This window comes from Nycticebus coucang, chromosome 4, assembly GCF_027406575.1.
Source record: "Nycticebus coucang isolate mNycCou1 chromosome 4, mNycCou1.pri, whole genome shotgun sequence".
NCBI classification, from domain to species: Eukaryota; Metazoa; Chordata; class Mammalia; order Primates; family Lorisidae; genus Nycticebus; species Nycticebus coucang.
Window position 1 is genome coordinate 14626437 of NC_069783.1, and position 5874 is coordinate 14632310.

At 41.7% G+C, this 5874-nt stretch overlaps 1 pseudogene; it reads left to right on the forward strand.

Annotated features, from left to right (window-relative positions):
- Positions 1-3352: 3352 nt before the first annotated feature.
- On the forward strand, positions 3353-3491 carry LOC128585270 (uncharacterized; annotated as a pseudogene).
- Positions 3492-5874: the final 2383 nt, after the last annotated feature.

Genomic DNA, 5874 nt, shown 5'->3' on the forward strand with positions numbered 1-5874 from the left:
GAACACTGAGGAGGGGGCTCCAATCTACCCCCGGTGGGACTGAGCTGAGTGTCAAGGTATTAATTGGCTGCATTTAGCTTGAAGCAGATAGAGGGAAGAGTGTGTCCAGAGGGAAGAGTGTAGGCCAAGGCACAGAGGCAGAAAAGCGTAAACCATTTGGGAACCAGAAATTTTTTATCATGTATAAGTGGTCCAGAGGGGTTGTGTGCCATACTGTTGGGAGAGGTCATGGTGAGGGTCAGATCATGAAAGGGGCTGGACCTCACACTATAGACCCTAGGAAACCAATTAACCAGGGGATTCCTGATGTCCGATCTTCTGGAAAGATAACTGGACCTGGTTGTTGGAGCCTGCGGGAGGGAAAGTGGTCTGTAGAGTGGGAGCACTCCAGCGTGTCTCCTGGTCTAGGGCATCTTTCTGAGTAGATTCAGGTCCCAGGAAGTAAAAATATGGCTTATGGCACCAAAATCCTTCTGTGAGAATTTACTTCTAAGGACATCCTTTAAAACAGGTGGCCTCAGTGAACATCAGCGCCAAAGTTTTTAGGGACTGAGTTGTTGCAAAAGTTAACTTCACTTTACAAAGAGCAGTTATAAAAAATGTGTGGCCTCTCCTTCTCCTGAATGCCTCGGGGCCTCCAGAGAGAATTCAGCAGATTAGAAACTAGAGGCCCAGAGACAACTGATGACACAAAGCCAGACAGGTATGTGCAAAGCCTGGTTTTCCCAGGACTTCCACTTTTATAATTAGTGCCCCTTTTTGCTAAAGCAATTACCCGCTTAACTGCTCCAATGAGAACTGAGACCACTGTCAGCTCCTGGGGTGAAGAAGTAATTTACTTGCCTCTGCAAATTGTGTGCATGCTTGTTCTTTGTTCGAACTCTTCCTGCATGTCTAATGTGTGACTGAGTACTTTGCACAGCTTATCTCAATGAATTCTTGTAGGAAGCTCCCCAAACATGGTAGTATCACCCTCATTTTACATAAGAGGAAGAGATTACTCAGGTTCCATCTCAAGTTGACGGGGATAGTGAGTTGTGGAACCAAGACCTGAACCCAGCGTGTGAGGCTTCAGTGTTATTCCTGGGTCCAGAGACATCTCCCTGCTTCCTGGGAGAGGCAGAAACACAGCAAGGTGAGGAGTCTGGGTTTTAGAGTTAGCATTTCATGTACTGAGTTCAGGCTTAGCTATGGGCTAGTTGTGGAATTTTCCCAAGGGCTCATAAGTTGAGCCTTACCTGAAATGAAATGACTCTTAGCATAGAGCCTGGCCAAAATGAGGAATCGACACATTTTAGCACTATAAGTGAGAACTGTGAGGAGAAACCCCGCCGGAGTTTTTCCCCCTATGAGCATAGTATTTCAGGTAAGTGTACAGGGTTGTTGGAATATTGGATAATTTCATATGCAGATTTAGGCAGAAAGCACCTGCCCTAGGCCAGATGCTGCCCTTGGATTAGTAACTAATTTCATCCTAAATTTGAGGTTTAAATTAGTTAATACCCTAGAACAACCCAAGGGCCCAAGTCAAGATTCCGCCTCCGGCAGTCAGCTCTGGAGCCAGCGCTCTCTCCTCCCCAGGCAGTCCTACCTGTCCTTGCTTTTGCGTTTGTGGCAAGGATGGGACAAGAAGAACCTTAGCAATTAGCAACCCAAACTGGACAGAGAACAAGGGTGTCTCCCTAATTTGAAGTTAGCGCTGAAAGCGCTGGCCTTTTATGGGATTTCTTCCCATGTAAGATTCCCAATGACACACATTTGTTCTGCGTGATTAACTTTGCAGAGCATGGCTAACACAGACGTTTTGTAGTAATATGAACAAAAGCAAGATGTTAATTAAATAGTTACATTTAAGAGCTATTGTCTTCTAATGACTTAAAAAAAGAATTATCCACTGCATTATGCTATTACCACTAATGCCTATGCATATTTCTAAAGAGAAACATTGAAAGGGTGTGATTTCATGGGATATCTGATTTATGTAAACCCACCACAGAGTTTAATATCCTTATGTCATATGATCCCCACAGTAAGATCATGGCTGCTATTATCCCCCTGAGTGAGGACAAAGAGGCTCAGAGATGTTACGCAGCTTGCTAAGTTCACAGAGCCAGAAATGGAGCTAGAACGCATTAACTGGTGGTGTTCTCCCACTTTACCATGTTCTAATTTGAACAGATATGGGACCTTTGAGATTAAAACTAGTGAGCCCTCATATCCTAGGTATGCATTTTCCAGATCTTTTATATGTGACACCGAACCATGGCCAGCTGTAGTCCAAGAGACACCAAGAATATGCCTAAAGGGTAGAGTAATCCTCAAAGAATTGTGGCTTGGGGCGTGCCTGTGGCTCAAAGGAGTAGGGCACCGGACCCATATGCCAGATGTGGCAAGTTCAAACCCAGCCCCGGCCAAAAACTGCAAATAATAATAATAATAATTGCAATTTGCAGGGGTTGTCCATGGTCAGAGCAGACAGGATGATGAAAATTCTGGTAAGTAGGGGGTAGTTATCTAAGGAGAAAGGAAATAAAATTTTCAGAAATGTTAATGGGATCAAATCACTTATCATCAGAAGGTTGGAATTTGAGCCTGATTCTGAATTATTCCTCAACTGAAGCAGGTGTCTTATATATTCCTTGGCAGGACGAGTGTAGTCCTCTCTTTGGCCAGGCCTGTGTCTATAAACACAAGTGGAGAGGGAGCTCCATTTGCTGAGAAGAGGATGCAAATTGGGAACTTGGATTCTGACAGCAGGGATGTGGGGTTAGAGAGCAAGGGCCACAGAACAAAACTTAGACCAGAATAAAACATATATATATATATATATATTTTTTTTTTTTTTGAGACAGAGTCTCACTCTGTCACCCTCAGTAGAGTGCTGTGGCGTCACAGCTCATAGCAACATGAAATTCTTGGGCTTAAGTGATTCTCTTGTCTCAGCCTCCTCAGCGAGCAGCTGGGGGTACAGGCACCTGCCAGAACACCCAGCAATTTTTGTTCTGGTTGCAGTTGTCATTGTTTAGCAGGCCCAGGCCGGGCTCTAACCCACCAGCTTTGGTGTATGTGGCTGACGCCCTTATTCACTGAGCTATGGACGCCGAGCCGAATAAAAAAGATTTTTAAGAAAAAGAAGAAAATTCCTTTTTTTTTTTTTTTTTAGTGTTGGGGATTCATTGAGGGTACAATAAGCCAGGTTACACTGATTGCAATTGTTAAGTAAAGTCCCTCTTGCAATCATGTCTTGCCCCCATAAAGTGTGACACACACCAAGGCCCCACCCCCCTCCCTCCGTCCCTCTTTCTGCTTCCCCCCCATAACCTTAATTGTCATTAATTGTCCTCATATCAAAACTGAGTACATAGGATTCATGCTTCTCCATTCTTGTGATGCTTAATTCCTTTGTTTATAACATACCCAACAAGAATCTAGGGTTACAGTGATGAGGGGCACAAAACCTGTGGCCTCCCAGGAACAAATTCTCTATATGTGAAGAAGAAAAATATTATAAAATGTATGTGGTGGGTGTCTGGGTGATCATTGTATAATTCTTTCAACTGTATGGTATGTATGAAAAATTGCCTAATAAAATATTGGAAAATTTTTTAAAAAGAAAAAGAAGAAAATTACTCTTATGGGGAAGTTAAGCTTTTGAAACACAACTGAGCAGTGATAATGGAAACCCAACTTTCTGTGATAATGGACATTTTCTGTACCTGTACTATGCTATGTGGTAGGCCACTAGTGACACAAAGCTATGGAATATTTAAAATCCCTCTAGGTGAGTGACTAAGGGATAATTTTTTTGCTTTATTTAATTTTAGTTAATTTAAAGTTAAACCTAAATTGCCATATGTGGTTAGTCACTGCCATAGTGGATCGTGTGACTCTAAAAAAAATTACAATGTTCCCCTGAGAAACTTAAAATACTAAAATTCACTTTGATCAGGAGCAATTCAAAAACTGTGAAGATTAAGACATAAGATGGAAGAAACGCTTCTCACATACTAGCAAAGCAAAGATTGCATCAAGAAAGAGTGATTTTTATCATGGATGTGATAAACTAAGAGAATATATATGACAGCAGAAAAGATAAATATTTGTCTGGAATAATATAAAAACTGTTTTATTCCAAAGCACTATTGGGTGATTCCATCTACCTAATATTTTTTGCTGTTCTTGCTGTTGCTGTTTCGAAGGCAAGAAGGAGGCTCTTCCTAAGAAGGATAAAGATAAATTAATATTTATCCCATTAAAAAATTTTCTCACAAGAATAATTTGAGTATTGCAAATGCATTAATTATAGAAGAATAATTGATTTCATGGTTAACTCTGAATTTTCAAGTTGTTTGCATCATAAGCCCTAAGAGAAACAAGACAAATACACACAAGTCTACCAATGGTAGAAATAAATTCTGGTCCATTCTTTAGGGATGGTGAGTGTTAGCAACTCCATCTCAGGGGTCCCACCCTAGAAACACACGTGTGGTCACAGCCACCACCCACCAAGTATTTTCCTAGAATATGGCAGCTGGTGAGGACTCAGGAAGGGAGGGGGTCGATGCTATTTTTTCCTTCTGAGGAGGTGGGAATGGATTTTGTTTTCTTACATTAACAACCCAGAATTCCAAAAGCAGGAGGTTAGCCCATTTTTTGTAATCTTGCCTCATTTGAGGCTACCTCCGACCTCTAGGCATCTGGGAATCAACCCTGGAACAGAAGGTTGTTTAGACCCTGTAAATGGAGCAGATCTTCCCTAGCAGAGGACAGAGTAAATGACTTAATAGGCCTATCACATCTTAATTTTTTTTAATAGTTTTATATCCAGAGGTAACAGTGGGGAAGGCATGATTTTATTATTATTAATTATTATTATATTATTACAGTTTTCCAGTCTGGCTCTTTGATGTTTACAAGTTCAGACAACATGTGGTTTCCAAGCCAGATTTCATAACCTTAAACTACCTTTCCATTTGGCTTTCTTCCACCCTATTCTGTTTTAGATCTTGTTTACGTTTGGCTTAAATCATGAATTGGCTGTGGTGTTTATTTTGCCACATGGATGTGAGACTTCAAATGAAGACAGCATTTTGGATGGCATCTCCATGAAGCCCCGCTACAGAGCTTGAGTGTTCATTCTTGCCAGCCCCGGCGGGGCAGCAGAGTCCCTTGCCTCATGCGAGCTTTATATTTTGTGATCAACCTAGAAAGTCTCTGTTCTGCATTGACTTTTGGCTTCAGTAGTCATGAATATTAGATGCATATGTGTGTGGTGTAACTTGAAAGAACATGGAAAGCCTTGCTGGCTACAGACTGTCAAGGCTTTTGACTTCCAGGTGAAAGGGTTTATACCCTGTGGAGTAGGGAAGTGGCATTTAAAGTGTGATCCCTAAAACAACAGCATCAGTACCGTATAGTACTGATGGCAACTTGTTACAAATGCAAAACTTCAGGCCCTGTTCTAGAACTTCTGAATCTGAAACTCCAAGTGTGAAACCCACAAGTCTGTGTTTTAACAAGCCCTACAGGTGACTTCGATGCATGCATCAAGTTTGGGAACTGCTTGGGGTAGAGAATGGGAAGCCAGTTGAAAAATGGTAGGTAGGGGAGTAATGTGGTCATTTACACACATTTTAGGAAATTCTCCCTTAAAACGAGAGAGACGCTGGAGCCAGTGGAGAATAGTAACCTAACTTTATTGCAAAATTCTGAGCAAGAACATGATGAGTGTCTGACCCAGGTTGTAGCGACGAGGCTAAAACTCATTGAACTCAGGAGGAAGATGATAATTAGCTGTGCTTGGTCACTAGCTAATTATTGAACATAGGGACCAGCAGTTTAGAATGACTCCTAATTCCTGTCTTAGGTGGATAT